Below are 25,370 nucleotides of genomic sequence, written 5' to 3'. Positions count from 1 at the left end.
AAATGCACGCCATTATACTGGATGCTAAAATGGTCATTTATATTTTGCTAAATTGTACAATATGTAAAAAGTGCAACAATTACCTTTTCAGGAATGGAACTTGACAGTTTGAAAGTTGACAGTGTAGTAGTTGGACCCAAAGAAATGTAAAATACAAGGAATGTACACTGTATACCATTACCATTTATGTGGTGGAGTGCAACGTCTCAGTCCTCGGAAATATCCGTCGAGTCAAATTGACGTTTGTCGGGAAAAACCCATCAAGAGTGATGTTCAATCCAAGCTGTCGGGTAGTTTCATGATAGAAGGAATCTTATATCTATGTTATTACATGTACCCTATAGTGATGATGTGATTATGCAAACAAAATATGATCTATAAGATCGGTAAATCGTATGCCAATAACCTTTCCTGATCTGAGTTTTTATTCAGAGTCATTGATTCTATCATTTTGTTAACTCTAATCGAACAACATAACCTGTATTGATTTTGTGTGACCTTCCAAAGATCTACGGTAACATCCTGTTTATGCAAACTGTCCGGGACGCGAAATTATTTTTCCCACTTCGACGCGGCCACATGGGCGTGGCTTATGAAATACGTCACAGGCCGGCAAGTTTGTAACTTCGACTTTGAGCTCTTACGTCTAGCTCTTTAATAATATACTCAGCTAATATACTCAGGCCTAATATACTCAGGCCTAAGACATGACTACATGAGATCAATGATGATGTGCGACTGCTCCTCCCAGTCAATCGGGTCTTAAGGAGCTCTTGAGGTAAATTCCATCACAAAATCAAACTGTGTTGTTCTGCTAGACACAGCACAGGATGGTTCAATCAAGGTAAGAATTAGGCCTAGGCTAAGCAATGTCTGAGGACATTGGAGCAAATTGGCCCTTGTTCAAGTTGCTGACCCTTTGGTTTGTTTGTCTTGATTTGTAAATTGCACCCAGCTAGGCCTACCTTGACTAATGACTTACCATTCCATGGGGCCACCCTCTTGGTCTTTTCTCCCATCCCCTTTCACATTTCCACAACCCCCCCACAACACCCTCCCCGTCCCCAACCCCGCAACACCCTCCTCCACCCCAACTCCCTCCCCCACCCCCAGAAATATTTGTGATTACATATTCTTACTACTTGACAATTTCATTTGACAGGCATTACTTCCAGCTCCATTGCCTAGTGGAAATCAACACAGAGTATATCGCTTCAAAGAAACGTCACTACACTGTTTTGAAGCTGTTCTGCGTCTGCCATTTACTACGAAAGATGAAGCTTGTGGCTGGCTCAATGACTTTGAAGAATCATCCCACAGTACATGGAGAGTGTCACGGACTTTCCCACATTCTGGATTGAAGAATATGTCATATGAGTGGATTGCTGGTGGTGTGTGTATGGACGATAGGGGGGGGGGGGCGGCTTGTGCAATGATTGGTTCACAGATTATTTTCAGTAAACAGAACTCGCACGGTTTATTTTTTTCATGGCCTGCTCTTATTGTTCTCCGATTCCGAACATAAACATTCAGTGAGGCAGCCAGGGGGGGGGGGCACAGGGGGGGGGGCAAAGTTCCCCCACATAAATTATGAGGACGCAATTTACATTTTGTAGAATGAAAAAAGGTAGATTGAAAAAACTTTGAGAGTTGGGAACTGAGGTGGGTAGTCATGTGAATGGGTTGACTTAACCTTGATTTTTCTACTTATATTCCTGCATATTATAAATAATAAATCTTGTTGGAAAATACCCCACCTTTTAGCATGTTGTCCATATCTGTGGTATGGCTCTTAAATTTTATGAAAGGCAAACCCTATTACAGGTGTTACGATAGGTCAGTCAGAATATACGACTGTCAGTTCCATATAATGTAATTTGTTATAAAAGAAAGGTAGTGATTATGCTCATATTTTTATTTAATGCTTGATAGTGGTCCAAAATTGTTGAATCTATGAATATATCCTGCACTAATTGTTTTCATTCCTTGACTCCAGTTGAGGAATCTATGCAGTCATGTCAGTGTGTGTGTGTGTGTGATGCCTGGCTTGTTAACACGATAACTTGCCCCCACTTAGATATATGAGGCTCATACTTGGGATGTGTGTTCCCCATAATGAGTACATGATCCGTATCGTTTTGGGGCCAGGTCAGAGATTTTCTGAGGTCAACAGAGGTCAAATTATGGAAATCTTGTTAACACGATAAGTCCCGAATGCTTGGTCCGATCAGGCAGAGATTTGGTATGTAGCTTTCTTATGGGAGATCAAGAACCCTCTTGTTTCTGATGTAGACCAGTGGCCAGTTTTGGCCTATGTTGGCTTGCTAACACAATAACTTTAATTGGGACTTCAATCAATATTTGGAGTCTTCTGATATCGTGTCTCTCACAAGCTTTCACAATTTGGACCTCTCCTGACCTTGAATGACCTTTAACTGATACCAAAAAAACAAGTATTCTTGCCATCTACATGGATAATTAAGCTCATATCGCTGCCGCTTGCGTTTTCTAGTTAAATCGGGAGGAGACAGAAACATGACTAAGTGGCGTCAGCAGAATGTTTAGAGAGTACGTTACATGCTCTCTGAGACGTTGGGGGCATTGGTGCCCCTCCGAGGACCATTCGCCCAAAAAAGTTTTCGATGTATGAGTCTCGACAACATGCACGTAAGAGCATCAGATCAGAGTGCATGCAACCCCCCCCCCTCCTCCCCCTCCCCCCAATGCTTTTTGAGGATTTGTGCTACGGTCGTGACAGCAGGGTCTGGAAAAGTTATAAATGAACCTCCCGTGGTATTGATTATCGTCCTTGACAAGTTCTGGCGAAAAAGTTAGATGTGTCACTTCATATTACACCAGGTAGGCCCACTGACCTTTCAATGCTAAAAACCTACAAAGATACATGTATTGTATTGTGCCCCATATTGTTTTATCCATCAATCTCAATTATTTGTTCATCTATAAATGAACCCCCTTTTAAACGACAGTAAGGAGCCTACGTGCTTTCATCATTAGTTTACGTACGCTACTGGGTATTGTTACGGACTTGAAATATTCTACCCATTTTATTAAACAGTTGTCACTTGCGTCTGTATTAACTATAACCAGGGAGCTGCTACTGTTAGAGTAGCAGCTCCCTGCTATAACTGTGCCTAAATAGCAATGTCCCTCTGAACTATACTATTTATTATACTGTTACGTGTACTAGAATCCCTGACATGTAACCTAATTGAGAACTTTCAGCACCCAAACAAACACCCGACAGATATCACTGCATAGTCTGTGACGTGGACCAATAAGCCGTAACAACGACCGATAGTCCACGCCCATTATGCTAATGTGGCCGCGTCGAAGTGGGAAAAATAATTTCGCGTCCGGGACAGAGAAACAATAACGTTTGGATATAAGAATACTTGCAACACCATACATGAAGCTTTTCCGCAGCAGATTCTGGTCAAATCTACCACACTGGTCAGGTTGAGCTGCACAGAGTGTATTTTCTAACAGTCGCTGGCGCTTTTGGTTTGGATTAATTGATAAACACTCTCTTTATATCAGTACGTCAGATAATGTAGCTGGAAATGGATGTTTGATGTTTGCAGATGCTTCGTTGGTCCAGTTCGAAACAGCTAATGCAAGACAAAATGTTGTTATATGTAACTGTTGGCTTCTCTCAAAGTTTCGACTTCTACTTATAGTTGTGAACTTGTCCTATGTTATTTTATGAAAATATGTATGATGATACCATAGATAAGCTTAATATATAGCTTATTTACACAGCATAACTTGGTAACTTGAAGAGTCATAAATTACGCATTTTATAGGAATTGAGTCATTCATAAAACTCCAATTGTTGTTAAAGCTCAAACATCTAAATTCTTCAGCAAGGTAAAGGTATCGGGTAAATTCGCGATGTTAACAACTTCCTTTCTTCGCTTATTGAGTCAAAATTGACTATGAATTTGTCCGTCGTTGTGTCAGTATGTAAGGCTAGACAATATTTTGGCATTCCGTTTAAAAAACATTAACCATCTTTACTGACTACAACCGGTAAATAGTTTAACTACGATGATGGTAAATTTCCAACTGGAAGTTGCCTTTAATCCACCATTTTGTGCTCAACAGTGTTATGGTACATGCATTGTTTACATGCAATTGAAGCAAAGCAACTTCTTAAGAATGTGTCTGTATGAAGAAAATGTCATAGTGTGAGGAATTCGAATAGAATGCAAAGAAAAAGTGTACTTTTTTGTTGGGGGGGCAGGGGTTGGGGAGTTGAGTGGGTGTTCCGTGAAAGACATTTTCATGAACTGTTTGTTAATTAGAAGATAATGGCTGACTTCAAACATTTCTCAACAATCCGTGAGGCCGACACGGTTTCGTAATATATATCAATCACATATAAAAGGCAAATGTAAAAGCAGATACGTGAAATGAAAGTTCACAAATATACAGTTTGATCCTTTTATCGTTACTTAACGCTATTGAAATATAACCAAATAAACAAAAAAAGACGTCAGGGTATGATAATAAAAAACATTGAAAGGAATGAATGAAATCTGTATGATGTTAACATTGTCTGCTTAATGTAACTGACTGGCTCGGCCGTTTGTGCTATCTTATTTGTTTTGTTTCATATTGCACGCCATTACCAGATATTAAAATAGTCTTTAGTACTTCGCTTATATATATATTACTCTAATGTTACATAGTATTTTGTCAAAATAAAATAAGACTGTTTGCACACTGCTTATTCACTGGAGAGTCTGTGTAAAAGAATGTGTAAAAGTAAGTTGGCCTGACGTTTCGATCCTAGCAGGACCCACCCATCACTCCTCTTCTCACAGCTCTCTTCCACCTTTTTTTCTCCACACCTTTCTGTCTTTGTCCTTCTCTAGTTTATTCCCTACCCCTTCGTTTAATCCCCACCCCCTTTGTCCCTCTACTGTTTATCTCCTACCTCTCCTCTTCCCCTGTTGATTTCTTCTCTTCATCCCTGGTCTACTAATCTCCTTACATCTATCTCTTTGTGTTCACCATGCTCATTAACCTGTCTGTAATCTGTGTGTTTTTTTCCCTTCTGTTTCTGTTACTTGTCATTTAGCCTCGGAAGAAGATCCTGCTAGGATCGAAACGTCAGGCCAACTTACTTTTACACATAGTAATTTGTGTTACACTAACATTTTCGAGAAGGAAACTTCAACACAAACCACTCAAACAAAGCAAAAAAAATAAAAATGGCGACAAAATTGTCCATTTTATGTAACTGGGTGGCTATGTTGTTTGTGCTATTTGATATTTGCACTGCACGCCATTACCAAATGTAAAAATAGTTTATTGTATTTCGCAAATGTACATTATTTTAATATTACGAAGTAAATTGTGCTACACTTACATTATCAAGAACGAAACTTCAAATAAGCAATTCGGTATTTGAGCCCAATGGAACGAAAAACACAAACAATTTATACTATATATACTGCCGATAGTTTTAAGACAAGGCAACCGCCATGAGAACAAAGTGTAGCCTGTATGTCTGTATGTGTTTAACTAGCTATAGGCAGAACGGTATCAAAGTCCACTCTTATAGAAATACAACATTCTCTTATTTACTATAGGGAAGAATCAACTCTTTCGCCACTCGTTCCTTAAATATAATATTCGTTTTGGCAACGTCATGAAGTAGTTGGCATTTAAGGCTTGATATTACAATGGTTGACGTGACTGGACAGTTGTATGAGCTTTTGAACGTTATGTGAATGTTTACAACTAGATATCGATTTCACGGACAATTGAAACGGTTGTACAACTTGATAAACTATTCTGCAATGTTATATATCACAAAATGCCGCTCTTACCTTTAATGTGTTCCAGTCGATAAGTTAAACGACCACTCATATATGATTATAATCTGTGTCGAATTAACGTAAACTCAGGCAGTTAGTAGATAGCAGTATACCATTAGCGCATGGTAAGGGTGTGTCAGTACTAGTACAACTTACAGTGCATTACTTGGTTTGGCATACTGTGAAACGCAAACACACCAACCCATAGACGTGTATACGACTAAGGAATTAATATATGTGTGGATAACCGTGAAAACCCGTCGGAAGTCGTTGCGTTATTAACCTCTCATGTGACCAGGTCATATACATATCATTGTTCCTGTATGTTATGTTGCAAGTCAGTGTTCAAAATTCAATGTATATATATATATATATATATATATATATATATATATATATATATATATATATATAGGGGTGTTGTTTGATTGGTTCATGGTCACCCACATCAACGTCATGATCAGCAGCATTGGTCCTACTAGGAACATAGGGAAAAATATCTTCCCTCTCGTGGATTAATTGCTTTAATTCACACTGCACATTTTCTGAAAGATGGCCTAATTTTTCTTAATCTGGCGTCTTGACAATGTAGTCAACCTCAGCCACTTTTGACTCTACTGTATAAGGCCCATGGTATCTGGCCTGAAGTAGGTGTCCAGGTATTGGAAACAAGACCAGTACTTTGTCTCCTGGATTAAATATTCTACTTTTGGCATCCTAATCATACCACCTTTTCATTTTGCTTTGGGCCTCTTTTAGATGATTCCTAGCAATTTTATTTGATCTAATAAGCCTTTACTTGAATTTGGAAACATAATCCAAAAGGTTTGTATCAATTTCATCATTCAGACATTTTTCTTTCAGAAGCTTTAAGGGACCTCGAACTGTACGCCCAAATGCTAGCTCAATGGGACTGAAGCCTAATGTTTCCTGAACTGCTTCCCTTGCAGAAAACAATAACAGGTGAACATCCTCATTCCAATCCTTTTCAAAATCGAAACAGTAAGTCCTAAATATATTCTTTAGAGTCCGATTGAATCTCTCTAAAGCTCCTTGGGACTCCGGATGGTATGCACTAGAGGTGTATTGTTCTATCCCTAACTCCTACATGACTTCCTGAAATAAGCCTGACGTGAAATTTGACCCTTGATCTGACTGTATCGACTTTGGAAGTCTTACTAGAGTGAAAAACTTGGTAACGTTCACCACACGTTCACATTCACAGCGTGTCTTCTACGATCATAAAAATTAATTGGCTCAAGATATATATCAGCAAAACTCTCTTTATACTTTTTGTGACATCCATGCCATATAGTAACACCCAGGAGCGGCCAATGGAGATTCAATATGCGTGTGTGTGTGCGTATGGAACGCCATGTTAAATGTATTTAATAGTCAAAGATATCTTCAATTTAAGTCGAAATATCTACATTAATTTCGGATATGTTGAATTAAATTAAAGGTATCAGAAATTGAAATTTAGATATTTGAATTTCATTGAAGATATCTCAAATTGATAGTTAGATATCAAGAAATAAATTAAATATATGAAAAATTAAAAAATTATTAAGATATTTCGAATTGTATTCGAGATATTCAAATTGAATTCGAGATATCAAGAAATGAATTCGAGATATCCAAACTTGAATTAGAGATATCAAGAACTCGAATTACAGATACCCAAAATTGAATTAGAGATACCGGGACTACAATTAAAGATATCCACAATTGAATTAGAGATATCGGGAATATAGTTAAAGATATCAAGAATACGAGTTAGAGACATCAAGAATTCGAATTGTAGCGCTAACAAGAAGAGCGCCATCTAAATCGGCAAATACATGGCAGGAAAACGAGGCATATTCAATGTCAGTGGCTACTACTAGTACTAGATTGGTCTAGGTTACTAGTACTACACTTTAGGCTAGTCCTCATGGGTAACGTTAGCTGGTAATAGTACTTCGATTCCATTCTACTTACGTACCAAACGACTGCGTCTGGCAGACTGGCACTGTAGCGGGACTTTCATTCAGTGCCTCCATAAATCATAACTCCATTCTTTAGATTTAACTAACAATTTCTTTAGATTTGATAAAGTTTCATTTTTTTGAGACTCAATAGGCCAAAAAGGCACATGAAAAGTGCTTTAAATGGTATATTATTTAAATTCTATAGCAGCAGTGACGGGTTTAGGAGCGTTTTATGAATAAGTATAACATGGAAATGTGAGCTACACATAAACTACCGATGGGCCAAGTATATAAATAAATGGTTTTCCTGAGCTCCATGCAATATCAAACTTTCTTAAATTTCTTTCATATCTGTCACATTTCTAGAATACTAGTTCATGTATTTCCTTTGATTTCCATAAAGTTACCGGAATTTCACTTATATCAAGAAGTAAAACATACCCTCACTTATCGATTTTCATTACAATCAGAAAATGTAATTGAAAGTGGAAGTACTGCTCACTTATGTTGTACTGACAACTTATTCGCGTTCGGTCCAGAACCGAATTGAGACAAGCGGGTGCAAATTGATGTTTCGCGAGAAACTAGCAAATTTTTCAATACGACTGGAAATCGGCCAAGTTAAAGGGGGAGTATCGTTCTCGAGTCTGCCAGCCGGTAGCCTTAGCTAACCCAGCGACGTAGCCAGGAATTTGAAACGGGGGGGAGCACATTTTGCAAATTATTTAAGGGAGGGTACCCCCCTCCCCTTTGAGACATTTTTGAACAATTGAAGGTCCTTAGATGCGATCTGGTGCAATGTTTTGCCAGTTTCATCATCATCATATGATATCATAAAATCAGCAGATAATGTTTCCTGTTTGAATTCTTTTACATGTTCTTTTACATATTATATCAGAAAGACAAACATAGTGTTCTTTTACAATTTTCCAGTAGGTTGATTCTTGTTTATTGTCCAATGTCCGGACTTTAATAAATTTGACGTACTTAACTGATGGACAATATAAACTTTCATATTTTGAAAGGTAGCGAGATGTGCAGTGGCCTAAAAAAAAAAAAAATATCGTTATCGCAGTGTATTAGCAGTATAATATATATATATATATATATATTTATATATATATATATATATATATATTATACTGCTAGTACACTGCGTATATTAGCAGTATAATATATATATATATATATATATATATATATATAATACTGCTAGTACACTGCGATAACGATATTATTTTTTTTTTAGGCGTCGTTGTGCATACGGTTCGTGACACTCCATCGAGTGCGGTTAGGTAGGCAATATGTATTTTATTACGCAGTGTCAAACTGTAGGCTTGTAATAGGCTAAATTTAGCTCCTTGCATCTGTCAAAATAAGTAAATAGCTGAATCAGTAGGCCTGTGTTACCACGATTATAATCGAGTTAACGGAGCTGACGAGTATTCAAGTTCAAAAAGAGTATTGACAAAATACCATGCTAAAAAACAACAGTTTTAACATTTTTTCGACACTGAAAGAGGGGTGGGGGGCAGTTGCTGCCCGTGCTCCCCCTGGCTATGTCCCTGAGCTAATTCACCTAGCCTGATTGTTTCAGAACTCTATTCATTCAATTCAGTTTTTTTATTCAAAAGGATAATTATCCAACAAACAAAAATAAATAACAAATAAACAAAAAAGACTTTTTAAACTCATTTGCGATACACAGATATATTGAACTTTTTAATTACACTTTGATCAAACTTATATAAATTTGTGATGGATACTACGACGAGAAAGTAGTTCTTATTTAGAAGTATTGATAAACATGATTGATTAAATTTCACAGTGTCACAGTAAAAAGAAGTGCTGTTCAAGATGAACTGCTTTATTTAAGTGTCAAGTATAGTAAAAGGGCATGTCATGACAGACAAAAATGAAAAGAACAAATTGATGATTTATTACTGATACCATGATTGGTGGATACAGTACATATCATGTTACCATACACAAAGATAATCACAGCAACAAGAAAAAGTAAATATGAGAGAAGAAATAAACGGGGAAAAAGGTAAAAAGAAATCCACACAATTTCATAATGTAAGTTTGGTTTAAAGAGAAGGAAAATTGTTAAAACATTTTGTGAAAAAGAAAAGCTATGAGGATGTGGTTTTCATTCACGAATCTATTCAAGTTGCGGGATTCATAGCATAAAGTTAAATTTGGAGAACGCAAAACAGAAAAAGCTATTCTGTTTCAATTGATTAGTTTCACAGTATAGGCATTATTAGAAGCGTAATATGACCTCAGGTAGTGTCAGAGAGGTACATTGACCGTGACGGTTGTAAGAATGGAACATTGAAAGGTAATTTTGTCGGCATACTTCGCGATTATTAGTTATATGCATGGTTCACTATTATTGGCTAAGGGACAGTAGATATAATTATACCAAAAGTAATAACAAAAACCAAGAAAACCAAATAGATAGGGATTATTTTGGAAAAGCATATCCTAATAGCGTTGAATTTGATTCGGTACTGACTTACGGCCAAATGCTAAAAAGGAAAAAAAAAATATATAAAATCAATCAGGCAAGTCTTTGGGTTATTTTTATTTGATTAATGTACAACTTTGTGCGAACATTATGAGACCCATTCTAATTGTAGGTTAAGACAAAAGAAGAAATGTTATCCTTTCTTATTTTAAATACTATAGATTTTTAATATAAAATAGACATGTGGCGCTAAGAATTCAAACCTCATGTGACCGTCAATTACCTTTTAAGTTGTTTTTACATCTTTGCCAAGATACACATGAGCTAAAGCCTGCAGGAATTTAAATATGTTTACAAGTTCGTGGAGAATGTAACATGGATAACAGTAACTTGTGTTTAATTTGACTAAATTTGAAATGGTGGTCTTCGACAACGGTGATACGGAATAAGAGAATGAGGTATAGAGTACGGGGCGGGGGGGGGGGGGGGAGTGGGGTGGAATCGTTCGATTCAAATTATGTTGCGGAATTTTTTTGTCGCATGATTTAAATGATATAAGCTCATTAAGCAACAAAAACACTTTTAATCATTTTATAAAACTTAGTCAACTGACATGAATAAAGAATGACACATAATTTATTGATGTTTTAGACAGAAGAGGCATTAAAGGGAGAGTCGCTGAGCGGAAATGACGTTGGTATATCACGCTCAGCAATAGAGAGATTTCTACCGTTAAATTATGGTGACGTAACCATAATCTTTCTTGATAAACGTTATTCCACTTTTGATGAATGTTTATCTCTCCACTATGTTTTTTGTTCTAGTGGAATTTACCTAAGATGTCTTCTGTAACTGAAATCAGATTTCAGTACCGAAACGTACGTACTTTAGCATTAGCAAGAGTAACATATCCAGTGTAAATAAATCGAGTGACACAAAGAGGAACATCCATCTCATTAGATGGTGTTCCTTCATCACACACCTTGACAAACTCTCCAGTCTTCTCATAGTTTACAACCTTCCACTCTTTCTCTACTCCCTCATTGATGTACAATACCAGCCAAGAAGCAACAGTCCAGATGATATTGATTGGTAGCATACCAGACATATCTGACGGAAGCCTTAAAGTGCCACACTGCTTGACTGTACCATAAAAATCTATCAGTATGACGTCATCAAGACTTCGACCAATGATAGCAAATAAATTACGACAGTAAGCAACTCTGTATATAGCATTAGAGCGTACAAAGTCTCGTGTATCTATTACTCTAAGAGCAGATCCGGAGACATTGTACTCTCGAATAGAGTGGTCACAGCTGTTAGAGATGATAAACTCATCGTTAGGATCATCGTTTGGATAATGTGTAGCAATACTGGTAATCCAGGAATCTTCAGGTACCTCACGAATCACCAAGGATGAGACTGATGTTACAGAATCATACAAACAACCATTCCGGTGAGGATGTACAATGAAGAAATTATTACCTACAGCAAATAATGAGTATATTCATGATCATAATAAATATTTATATTCGACATAACTACAGGATCATCGTGATTATCGATCTTCTCCAGATGTCTCCAGTATTCCTTACTGGAATCTTTAGGATCGACACAAATAAGGAGGACGCCCCCACTCGTTTGTCTTGCATCAAATATATGTAATAACTGATTACTAAGCAAGATTACACTTCCTATCAGCATACTGACTGTAATGCTACAGAACGCTCCATCATTGGGTATCTTCCTGTACAAGAGATCAACAGACCTATTTTTCAGCATCTCCTTCTGTTTCTCTAATTTAACTTTAATTTCAGCCGTTTTCTTCGTGCTCTTGCTAATCTTTTGGAGTTCATCAAGAGCATTCTCGTGTGAAAATTTGTGAAATTCATTTATTATTGCGAGCTCGTTTTCTAAAATCTGCGATTCCCTTTTCTCTTCACAGATCTTCTTTATGTCAGCTAATTCTTTCCCAACTAATACTTCTATTTGTAATCGCTTCCTACTTTCAACTTTTTCAATGTGTGTCAAATAATCCCTTTGAACTTCATTACGAGATATTTCACGACAACGCGCCAAGTGCTCTTTCTTTTCTTTCCAAAGATGCTCTGTCGAGGCGATCCCTGTTTTCAACATTTCTAATTCTTTCATTAGCTTTTCATGGCGCTGACTTACTTCATTGGACATTTCGTCGAGGCTAATGACGTCACAATCGGCATCTCGATTATGTGACTTAAAGGCACAGTCTGGGCATATTTTTGAGTCACATGACACACAAAAATACTTCAATGGTAGGTCTTCATGGATGAAACAATTCTCCTGTGCCTTGACGTGACCTGAACAAATATGAAACAAATAGTTTGATTTATCTCTTTTATTTCAGACTTTTACGGCATTTAACTCTCAAAGACGACTATGATAAGTCAACCACTCTTCTACCCTAACCTAAAGAAAAAAAAAATCCATATTATATTTGTATTGATGTCGTCACCAGATATTGCTTACTCTCATTCTCTTACACGTGTTAACTAATCAATTCCTGCAGTGACATGATGAATGTTAGTTTAAAGTATAATATAGGAGGGAAGGAGGTGTAATACGGGAACGATGGATTGGAATGTATCAGTGGCAATGAATACACCCCCTTGTTATTGATACGTAAATTACGTAATGAAAACATTCGGATAATACTACTCATTTCGTCAATGACTCATTTCGTGACAAATAAATCAGTTTTAACTGTGTTTGTATCGTGGTACCGGTACAACGTAGATGTTCTACAATATTTTATTACAAAGATATCTAACTTATTGATTGAAAACCATCCGCAATGAACCGAGACAATTGGCCCCGAAGAAACCCGTCGTTTATAGTTCCGGACATATATAAAGATTTTTGAATGATTTTTATTATAATTTAAATTTGTGGAAATGAATGTACCGTAATGTATCACTGGTCGGTATTTTTTGTTCAGAAATTTTAATGCATTTTTACCCTGGGAGATAACTGTAAGTCACCCATTCTCCTACCCCCCCCCCACCTCACACAACATCAAACTGATACTTTTGACAACGTTTCTACTTTCTAACACTGTTTACTCTCATTCTCTAACATGTGTTGACTATAAATTTCCTGCATTACATTGTAACATATAGGGGGCAGAGATGCAGGAACGATACATTAAAATGATCAGATGCAGTGCATAACCTGCCCCCCCCCCGCTACTCCCCAATACACCTTTCCTTTTTATACGTTAAGTATGTAATGAAATGCGACCAGATGATGCTATGATATTCCTACTTCAGGAAAGATTAACGATTTCGTGATTAATAAATCGCTAACTAAACTAAGCCTTTAACTTCTTAAGTTTTAAGAATTTTGTATGGTCGTGTCAGTACTATGTAGGTTGTATATGCTACACTATTTCATAACAAAGGCATCTAATTAATTTATAGAATACCATCCGCAATAAACCGAGAGAATTCGAGTTATTTGTTCGAAGTTCAAGAAGATTTTGTGTGGAGGACGCTGTGATGACACGTATATATGCTTCCTAGAATGACTGTAAGTGTTAATTTACTGGGAATTGAAATGATTAGAGCCAAACGAAGAAATGTTCATTGACGATATGTACATTGATCATAATCGTCATCGTCATCGTCATGAAACTGGATAGGTTACTTGCTTTACTAGCACGCTGTGACCTGCTTCTCAGAAGGTATTCCTCAAATGCCATACTAAGCAGAGAACAAGATTTCTCTTACCATGTTACTTTGATTCGTATTTGACACTTCCAGACAAAGTTCTGTGCGTCGTATGAAACTTGATTGTTGTCTATTACAAAACACATCCCCCTTTCGTTCAATATACGGTAGCTATGGGATACCAGCGTATATACCCACACGTACTATGACGTATTTGTAAGTGTTTGATATCGTTAATATATACAGGGCCGTAGCCACGGTGAGGGCGGGGGGCAACATGGTAACACGTGCCTCCTCAACTTCCCTCACCCAATATTCTTAAATGGCTAACATTTCATTTCACGCATGAATGCTAAGTCGTAAAGACAAATGTAGTTAAAATGATGGAATTTATAGCACCATTTTGCATCTAAGTCCCTTTAAAGAAAACAAATTAGCTCAAAGGGGATGGCTTCCTCCCCACAATGATTGTCACGAGTATTTTGTGCATCAATCTGAACATTTCAATTCGCACAGACGATAAGGCATATATGACGTCATGAAAAGTAATATCAACACAGTAGTAAATAATTAACTGATCTTTACTGACACTTCAAATGGTGATAAATTTGGTTTGCAATCTCATTTATATCAAGAAGTCCTGCTACACGCCTGCTTGTTTTTTTTTAAACAAAGAACAGCAATCTTTAGGTATGAACTTATAGGAGGTATAGTTGGATAACGTTTCAAATTGTTATCAATTCAAAAACATTACATGTTAACACGGAATGGAGTCTTCATATAACGTAGAGAAGGGTTTCGAATATTTAAATATTAAAGCTGTTATTGAATTGTGTAATGTTATGGCGCCAAAGAAAACCGTTGCAAGCTCAAAATGTGTGTAAAAGACTCTTTAAAAATCCAAAAAAGGGGACGAGATGAAGTTTTGTCCGAATTGCTAAGACATGTTGAACATTAAGTTGCATATTTACAACTGCATATCGATTTCAGGGACAATTGGAATGGTTGTACAGCTTGCCACAAATCTGTTAAGTAATATATCACGAAAAGCCACTCTTACCTTGAATGCTTGCTAGTGGACAAGTTAAACGACCACTCAGATATGATTATAGGCTGCGTCCAACTTACGTACACTTAGGCAGTTGGTAGATAGCAGTATACCATTTACGCATATGGCAAGCCATGTGGGACAAACACCGCATAATATATCTGCGTATTAATTCGAATATATACACGTATTAATTCAAATATACATGTGTTGTACATGTATAAAGTTTCGCTTTTTGAAGCGATCTCGCGAGCCCGCCAAAACATTTATCGTTGGTATATGTACACAGCAAGAGCGGAAATGTTTTATCGTGTATATTCTAATTAATTCGTGCATATATTGGATTTAATCCCCATATGTATTTTATTTAATACTTGTATATATTCGAATTAATACGTGTATATATTCGAATTAATACGCGGATATATTTAAGCCATATGATTGGCTAATAATATATACGCGTATATATTCCAATTAATACGCGGATATATTATGCAGTGTTTGTCCCACATGGCTTGCCATATACGCATAGTATAAGGTGTGGCCATACTAGCAGAACAAACAGCGTACAGTACTTGATATGGCATACAGTGAGAGCTATGTACACCTAAAGAACACACTATAGACGTGCATACGAAGAATGAAGTATACCCGCCCTGGCACGTCAAATATGCACAGTGTAGCAGTCATGGGTACGGGTGATATCAAATCAGTTTGGAATACGTTAACAACTTAATCACTCATGCGACAAGGTCATATCGTGTTCATTGTTTCCTTTATTTTTTTGTAACTCAGTGTTCAAAGCAACTAACAAACATCGTAATTGCACATTGTACTAAATTGCATATAGGCCTATATATATATATATATATATGTGTGTGTGTGTGTGTTTATATATATATATATATATATATATATATATATATATATATATATATATATATATATATATATATATATATATATATATGTGTTTATATATATATATGTGTGTTTATATATATGTTTTTATATATATATGTGTTTATATACATATATATATATGTATATATATATATATATATATATATATATATATATATATATATATATATATATATATATATATATATATCATTTGTTGATACCTTGGCATTGTTGTCAAAGCTATTTCACTTTTAAGAGACAAACAACTTCAATGATTTACAAGAACTTGACTTTTTTTCTACAAAGTCAATAAATTTATACATTTCTAAATCCAAAATATAGTTTTACCCCTTGCACGACGTGTGTCATGATATTAAACGGAGTACATCTCTACTAACTTTGAAAACCTTACTCTAAAACGTTTTTATATTATTTTATACTTTCCATTGGAAATTATGTTCTTTGAATGTAATAATCTTATATCCCCGGTTAGAGCTCTGTATTAGAGATGTTAAATCATGGAGTATACGCAATAAGCTGGTGTTTAACGATTCTAAGACAGAAGTGCTTTACATTTCATCTAAATTTATGAACGGTCCCTCATTCCCTAGAATTTCCATTGAGTACACTTTCGTTGATATAACCAGTAACGCAAAGAACCTTGGTATCATCATACATAGTAACCTCCTAATGAAAGATCACGTGAACAACATCGTCTCCGCTGCCTCCAACTGAGCAGATATATCGATAGTAAGTCCACCCAACGACTTGTTGACGCATTTGTAACATCACGTCTAGACTATAGGAGACTGTTACTGTATACTGTAACAGTCTCCTTTATGGCATTCCGTCAAGTGAAATATCGAATATGCAGCGAGTACAAAATTCTGCCGCCAGATTAGTAAGGCGTTCCAAGAAGAATGAGCATATAACCCCCCATCCTCCGTTAACTGCATTGGCTACCAATACAACAACGTATCAATTATAAGATAGCACTGCTCACTTTCAAATCTCTAAATAATATGGCTCCTGTCTACATGTCGGAACTCATCACCAAATATGAACCAAGTCGTAGTTTACGCTCCTCATCACAACTCTTACTTTGCCATCCTTCTAAATCCAAGTCCAACTTCTACGGAGATAGTTCTTTGGAACAGTCTTCCAGGAAATATCCGTTCTTTAACTAATCTTAATCATTTTAAAAAGGATTTGAAAACACATATTTTTAAATGTTTGATATGAACACTTTATACTTGTAATATAATGTTAATATTTGCTCTTATGTCTTAATTATTCCTTTTTATTCTTTGTATTGCTATTTTTAGTTACCTGTGTGCAATTTTTTTGTATTGCTTGATATCTTTTGGGTATTTAATTCTGTACAGCGCTCTGAGATTTTATTGGAAAGCGCTTTATAAATAGCATGTACTATTATTATTATGATGATGATGATGATGATGACGACGACGACGACGACGACGATGATGATGATGATGATGATGATTATCATTATTATTATCATTACTATTACTATTATTATTATTATTTAATAATTTGAAAACAGCCATCTGAACAAAGACAGTCACTGTGCTTTTCTACTGGTATATCTAATTAGCTAATTTTAATATTTTTACCCGTAACGTTGCTTGGTTTTTTCATTTATTTTTATTTTTCTGGTGCTTTGAAAGTTGTTCCTAAAGTGCCGTTCTTTAAGACAAAGCTTCCCAGTTAAGTAATTATACATAAAGATATGATCATGGATTCCTTCACTCTGCTCTCCTATTGTTGATTTAATTTTTTTCTATTCTTTCTAATGCTTTGAAAGTAGTTCCTTTAGTGCCGTTTAGCGGCAACGTTAGATGTTATTTCCGTTGGTACCTAACTACTTTTAACAATGTAACCACAATATAACCGATTTACATGTAGGGGTTACTTTGTTTCCAAATACATAATATAAAAGGAGTAGTTCTCTTCCGTTGAAACCCCCGGCTTTCAAAGAATCACATTAATTGTGGAAAGTGTTATTTTGGTTCGTCAACTCGTGTTTATCATTTACGTTAATTATTACATCCAATAGAGTGTTCTGTTGTCCTCCCAACGTTTGGTGTAAAGTAATCGTTTTCCCCAAAAGTTGTAGTCTTGGATCCAGGAATGCTCTCCACATCGATAACAGCTGCCGAACCATTGTGGCCCATAAGGATCAAAAGACTTCCTGATCGGAGAGCGTTTATGCTGCTCAAATTTGTCCACTACCTTGCATGCACCTTGTTGGAAAACTGGAAATCTGTCATAAAATGATTGTTGTTGTACTGTTCCGATGTTCCGCCAATCGAAGTACGAGTTATACAAACTCTCGTTTCGACCTACCATCAGGATATAATTTGCTAATTCCTCCATGGATTTGTAGTCGTCCGGGTGTATATAAGAATGAGGGGGCATATATTTATCATATTCTTCCTTAGTTCCACCTAGTACTATAGGGACAGACTCCCATGTCTGTAGGGCATTTCACACCTTCTCAGACAGATATTCGCTACAACAACTATTTTCTAAACTCACATGAAATTTATATTTCTTCAACACACCTTTGGCGATGTCTCTATTTCTCGAGATCGTGGCATTCCCACATACCCCATACATGTCAATAGGAATAAATTTGTTAAGGTCCTTAACAAATTTGGTCCTATCCCATACTAATCCTTTGCAGTGTCGCGACGAAACCCAAGACGCAAATTTGGGCTTTATTTGATACCAATTCATACCTCTGGTGTTTGAACGTGGCTTATCGTGCGGGGTGTACCAACCATAAGCACCATGTATATCAGACGTTGAATGGAAAGTGAAAGACCAATTATAAGTATTGTATCTGTAGACTTTTGGCGGCAAAAAGTCTGGTATAATAGCAGCAGGCTCCTGTGTTGCAAATATCCATATTTGTCCAGGACTACGATAGCGGTGTAAGGCTTCCCATTCTTCAAGTTCCATTGGTCCAGTGGTAAAAAATACCGCGTCGGCCCCGATTATATCAGACGCATTTGTAGTGAAACGGACGGTCACATCAGCCGAATATTGTCTACAGATATAATGACATGGGAACACAACAAAATGCCACCCTGGTTTTTTCTTAAAAGCAACAAAATCGTATTCCACCTTGACGTTAAAATAAATACTGGACTTTCCTGCATAATATTGAACATTATTTGCCTGTCGTCTGACAAAGAGAACAACAGGGTGGGTTTTGTCATTTATTAAATCGTATTTCCAGACGGTTAATGCGGTGGTGCACAAAAGAATTACTAAAATGCTTCTCTTTTTGTTGAAGTGCAATTTATCTATGAATAGTAATGTCGTCTTCATTGATGATGATTTATGCTGATATTTTATCTCCGAAAGGTCTACGGGAACACGTATGAGAAGCTGTGAAAGAGAAGAATATTTACTGTGAGGTGATGTGATATTACGTGACATGATATGGGATGTGCTGTGCTGTGATATTTTGCCAATATTGCACTATACGGTATCTTATTTTACCGATGAGAAGCCGACCTTATACTAAGTTGTATTATCGACACACGCGTTAACCAGGATACTAGTCGAATGTGGCTTGTAGGCATAGCGTTACGTTTTCGATCGTCCGGTTGTCACATAAGGTATTAGTTTATGATATGTATATCTTAGTGTTGTAAATGACTTAAATCTCACAATATATATCACCCTAAGTCTGTATTTGTGTAACTACTTAATTAGTTAACTAAAATTCGGTTGCATTTTAATTTGCAAATCGATGACGGGATATTGAAGTTCCTTTGCTAGTTGGGTCATATACAGCTATTTCAGTTGCCATAGCAACAGTTGTCATGGTAATAGATAATTTTCCCGAGTAGCTACTCTAGAGGAGGGGGGGGAGTCCATGACTGACGGAGGGTCAAATCGTGTCCGTGTGCGTGTTGGGGTGTATATGGGTATGTATGTCCAAATTTCTGTCAACAAATCCACTTAATCGGTTGGGCCTATTTTCTTCCAACTATACCAGGGGGGGGGGCAACCTTCGGCCCGCGGGCCACATGCGACCCGCCAGTGATTTTTTTGCGGCCGTGAGATGTCTCAAGAGAAAGAAAGAATCAATTTATTTTACATGATAACAAAAAACGAGCTAGCTGCTTAGGTCGGCACTATTGATGCTGTCAGGTAGGCCTATTATCCCCATTAATTATCAACTAAAGTACTGTATCGGCATTATGTTTTTGTGAATACAGATTAAGTACACACACCTATTGCTTGAAAGTCCTCGGAATCAAAGGTTTAAAATCAACAGCAGGTCGTTGGTTAGTTGCGGCCCAGTCAATATTTCACCCTTATATCTGGCCCTCTCATTCAAAAAGGTTGCCCACCCACAGTGGCGTAGGAAGGTACTTTTGAGTGGGAGGGGGCTGAAGACTGATGGCCGGCCTGGGGGAGGGGTCTAAGGGGTGTCCCCCTCCCCTTTGGAATTTTTTTGCATTTCCAGGTGGCCTCAGATGCAATTTGGTGCAATATAGCACACTTCAACACCCACTCCATTTTGTAAAGAATTTTGCATTTTCACCTGGCCTTAGATGCAATTTGGTGCTTCAAATGAGATTTTTTTCTCATTTGGAAATGAAAAAGGGGTTTTCTGACTTGCGGAGCGGGGGGGCGGAACGATACTTCCGCCCCATATTTTTCACTGGGGGGGGGGGGCTGGCGCCCCCCCAGCCCCCCGGTTCCTACGCCCTTGCCCACCCATGAACTAGACATATTTGCAATGAAAATAGGAATTTTAGAGCAACAACTCATTAAGGATCGCACAAGTTACATTTCGGGATTTCCCCATCTCTCTCCCCCTCTTTTTAATGATACTTAATGGATACTAAGTTAGCTCCAACCCAAACAATGAAGTGAAAGTTTTGAAACTCTCCAGTTTGCTATTTATACAAGTATGTATACATGAGACTGAAATATTCATGTATATTAAACATCATGAAACATTCTCGGGGTGAAATGGAATGATCAATTACTTCCTCGTTACCATATTCATTTTTAATGAAAAAAAAATGAATTGTTGATATTTGCATTTGTTTTCTTTCTTTCTTTTGTCTCTAAGTTTCTCCTGTGTAAACTGAGTGCTCTGCGGTATTCTGTCAATTTAGACCGTTTTCATTTCATTATTATAATAACCATTATTGATTGGCAACCTCTTCCTTACTTGGAAATTATTGTATTGAAACCAATGTCACCAGTTAACATTTCAAAATAATGCCAATTAGCCAAAAAATAGCGAAACGATTCTTTGGTTTTGTTTTTAAATTTAAGTGATGGTACAGATGATCCTAATCAACATGAAATTCATCTAGCAAAATCCAGACTAATCATGGAATCCGATATTTAAAAAAAAAAAAATCACGCTTTTTCCAAGTTGGAGAACAGACTGTTATATTAGGTGATGAAATGACCACCCACTTTGATCACTATATGGCTGACTACCTTATTACAAAGCTGAAAATACCTTTACCCCTAAACAGGACCACCCAATCACCATCGGCCAATCGAGCAATTATTTATATCATATTGGATGCTGAGGAAATGACAAAATAATATCATAACACTACACTGTCAACAAAACCAAGTTAAAATTGACAGACTTTTATAGATATATAATCTAACCACACTTGTTAAAATACAGTGAACTTACCACAAATCTGTCAACCCAGTGATTGGCAGGATGGATTCACACTGGCAGGAAAGGGGGGAGGGTGGGCAAAAATATCAAATTTCTCTTGCAACCAGACATTGTCATCTTTATGACTTGGGTAAAGACCAGGGAATAATTGATCCAGCATCGCAAAATATGAGCCAATTGCTATAATATATGAGAAAATTCCTATACAAATTGCCAAAAAAGTATATGCAGTTGTGTATGTACAGGAACCATAGCATTTACTATGATAGACAAAATTACGAGATTTCAAAACTGCCAGTCACTCTTTCACAGTCACTCAGTCACTCTACTCTTTAAATAGGCTTTAAACAGTTGTTTCTTTTGAAGGACCAATATAAACAAAGTCTAAGTGGCATAGAAAGTGAAATAACTTGCTCCTTGATCAGGCTACATACTTGAACCTCTGAAACTATATCATTCAACTCAGGTTTCTTATTAACCAACAGCGTCCCCTGTCATCATGTACTATACACAGTATGTCAATGTACAAGTTTTATTAAATTGCATAACTATACACAGTACGTGTCATTGATAGTGTCATTGTTTAGTATGTGTGATTGATAAAAAAGCTCTGTCAATGTGAATTCATAGTTGAATTAAAATAATAAATAAATAAATAAAAAAGAAGGGGAGGGGGGAGGGGTGTAACACTATTGCTTGCTCCCTTCTAAAGATTATCCAATTCTATAAGGAATTATAGAATTAAGCAAATTTCTATCAAATTCCTCCACATGGACAAACAAAACTGACGAAAATAAGCATTGTTTTCCCAACAAAAGTAAAACTACAATGGAAGTCATCAGAGATACGGTAGCCATACAATACGACGGACTCAGTCTCTAGACGTTACTTGCCTATAAATATATGTATAAACTGGTAAGTTCTCACCTTATTCCACATGAATTTACATCTTTATAACCGGTAGGGATTTTTACAGTTTACCGATTCAACTTAGCAAAGGCTCTAGGCTTGAGCTTCGACTATTGGGGCTGACTGTCGCCTTTATTTGTGTTTTTTCCCTACAAAATGAACAAACTATAACTGCTGATACAATATATTGTACACAACATTGGACTATTTTGTCTCAGATCTGTACTGAGAAATATAAGAATGGAGAAATTCAATTGTACACTACATGATATAGTAAACTGCGTACAGTTCACATCATGTAACAAGTCTGAACATATAAACCATGAATCCTGATTAAACCTGATAGTCCCTCAAAGGTTTTCTGTTGTACAATTAATAGAATACTGATTACTGACTAAATTAAAATTCCAAGTACATGCTTATACATGGCTCAAGATCAATATATATTGCTTGTCAAGGCCACCAAAGAGGATATTACTTAAACAGTGATAGTTACCTACCGTTACTGCTAGCTGACAAGTAACACTTCTTATCATGTAGTGCAGGATAGTTCCAAATTTAAATTACTGCTATCACGTTTCTCTGGTAAATTACAGCCAAGTTAAACCCAACGTGTTGTGATAACGTAAGAATGTCGATCTAACTTTTGGCATGAACTGTTTTAAATTCAGCAGTGCAACTGAGTTTAATTTTAGTGTTTTCAATCAATTTTGATAGTTTTCCTTGCTACTAAAACTTTTTTTTTTCGTCACGATAACACTTGAAGAGGACCACTAGATATTTCAAGTTATGATAATTGATAAAAAAACACTTGTTGACGTTACTACTAACTTTAAATCTACTCGATGCATTCTAATGCGGTTTCTGCTAATTAAATATTTGATCATGGTTTCAGGTTTCTGTCGTTGTAAGTTTTATTGCAAAATTAAACGATATAAGCTCAGTCGCGTATTGTGTATAGATGTAAACAATCCCCTTTTCGACCACACACAGAACATGAAAAGTAGTTAAATAGCACAATCGTTCGAGCAGATTTCATAAGAGACATATGTTTGTAAGCCTTAATATACCCTAGAATGCATCATTTCAAGTCTTTCTTGCGCTTTCATGAATGTTACGGGTTTTTTCACAGTAAAGTATCGAAGGTAAGCCCAACGTGTTTTGATAACGTAAGAATGTCGATCTAACTTTCTGCATGGACTGTTTCAAATTCAGCCAACTGAGTTTATTTCTAATGTCAATAAATTTTGATAATTTTCCTTGTCACTAAATCATTTGTTTTCGTCACGATAACACTTGAAAAGGACCACTAGATATTCCAAGTTATGATAAGTGAAAAACACTTGCTGAAGCTACTCCTGCCTTTGAATCTACTCAATGCATTCTCTTTTCGTTTTTCCTACTCAAAAGATGGAGTATGGTGAACCCCCATAGCGAATAGTGACAACAGGTGGTTAGGTTATCTCGTTCTACTCAATTTAGATGAAATTCTAATGTCAGTCAATATAACATATTGTTTCAAGAACTTAACAAAAACTTGCTGTATATATATATATATATATATATATATATATATATATATATATATATATATATATATATATATAATTCTAAGTTCATCCAACTGAGTTTATCGTCTTATTATACATATTATATATTGAAATGAAATTTTTCAGTTAAAGGCATTGACGACTCGCCTCCAAAGCGTGCCGCTCTCTTTAAAAAGTTAACTTTCCGTTGCTTGCAAGTGAAGTTTTCCTCTTGTCGCTACAAAATGCAGACAGCAATAAAACGTGATACCTTGTTATCTTTAGCTGGACCTGAAATGTCCATCGCTGTATCGTTTGTACACTGTGATGTGGATATTGACCGCAGCTGTATGTACTGACTGTACACTAGTGTCTAATTACCGACGGTAGCAAGCTGTGTGTGTATTTTCTGGTATTGATGGTGGTGTCTAACACTTCTGTTACACCTCATTCGAAACTAGGTCAGATTACCGAAATTAGACGTTTCCTTTTGCGCGAGTCTTCTTACCCTTTTACACCTCCCACTCACTGACTGGAATAAACTAGATGCGATACCATTGACAGTTATGCTGGAATCGTTCTACTGACCCAATTAGTTATATTAAAGGGAATATGACTGAACAACGTGGTGACGAGTGGAATTTAGGCAGCCCAGCTTTAGCCCTCTAATAATAAGGGATGTTCACCCCCCCCCCACCCCCATAGCACCATCATGTATCTAAGCAAATTTACTTTAGAAACATTTTCCCAAAGGGCAAGGAGCAACCCCGTACCTTAGAACCCTCCCAACGACGATACATCTTATTCCTTCCTCCTCCCCCTTTCCCATAAGAAAAAAAATATGGTGCATGCGGTCCTGAGCCTCCCCGAGCCCCAACAATTTAAGGAGGGGCACAATATACATGTTTCTTGAACAATTGATGGTGCAGCAGATGCAGGCACCCCACTCGTTCCCCGACCAGGCTGCGGGCCTGCCGAATTCACTACTAAAATAAATAAAGATAATATATTATCTTACTAACTGGAAATAAGGAACTAACCAGATACGGTAATCTATTAGATTGCCGTAACTGGTTAGTTCCGTATTTCCAGTTAGTTAGTTGCATATGAACTTCTGTCCTCCTTATTAGACAAAACATGAGGTGCACGTCATGAGCCTGGATATCCTACACAATAACATGTATACATACGTAGACTACGTATGGCAATATAATGCAAAGACACCGTATACGCTATGGCCACGTAGCCTACATGCGCTAGCAATAACAGGAAGTGCAAGAATTTATA

The 25,370-nt window shown here is 36.7% G+C and overlaps 2 protein-coding genes and 2 long non-coding RNA genes across 7 annotated transcripts in view; 2 read left to right on the top strand and 2 right to left on the bottom strand.

Moving 5' to 3' along the window:
* LOC139983815 (uncharacterized) overlaps positions 1 to 6,062 on the bottom strand; it is a 47,587-nt gene extending 41,525 nt beyond the window's left edge. Inside the window, exons 1-2 of one of the 3 annotated variants that reach the window (XM_071997610.1) lie at positions 5,859 to 6,062; positions 182 to 283 (exon numbers count right to left, since the gene is read on the bottom strand). The gene's annotated coding sequence lies outside the window, so the exon portion shown is untranslated. Of the gene's footprint in view, positions 1 to 181; positions 284 to 5,395; positions 5,487 to 5,858 lie in introns of those variants that run through there. The other 2 variants (XM_071997608.1, XM_071997613.1) reach the window with 2 other exon arrangements.
* LOC139983824 (uncharacterized) overlaps positions 1 to 25,370 on the top strand; it is a 113,905-nt gene that overhangs the window by 36,789 nt on the left and 51,746 nt on the right. The gene's annotated exons all lie outside the window — the stretch shown is intronic.
* Positions 541 to 1,756, top strand: LOC139983410 (uncharacterized). Its single transcript, XR_011798659.1, has 2 exons — positions 541 to 778; positions 1,163 to 1,756. It is a non-coding gene; the product is annotated as an uncharacterized lncRNA (long non-coding RNA).
* LOC139983819 (4-galactosyl-N-acetylglucosaminide 3-alpha-L-fucosyltransferase 9-like) overlaps positions 16,155 to 25,370 on the bottom strand; it is a 53,857-nt gene continuing 44,641 nt past the window's right edge. For both annotated transcript variants that reach the window (XR_011798830.1, XR_011798831.1), the window contains exon 2: positions 16,155 to 19,364. The gene's annotated coding sequence lies outside the window, so the exon portion shown is untranslated. The remainder of the gene's footprint in view (positions 19,365 to 25,370) is intronic.

This window comes from Apostichopus japonicus, chromosome 16, assembly GCF_037975245.1.
Source record: "Apostichopus japonicus isolate 1M-3 chromosome 16, ASM3797524v1, whole genome shotgun sequence".
In the NCBI taxonomy this organism is placed as follows: domain Eukaryota; kingdom Metazoa; phylum Echinodermata; class Holothuroidea; order Aspidochirotida; family Stichopodidae; genus Apostichopus; species Apostichopus japonicus.
This window is presented reverse-complemented; position numbering and strand designations above follow the sequence as displayed.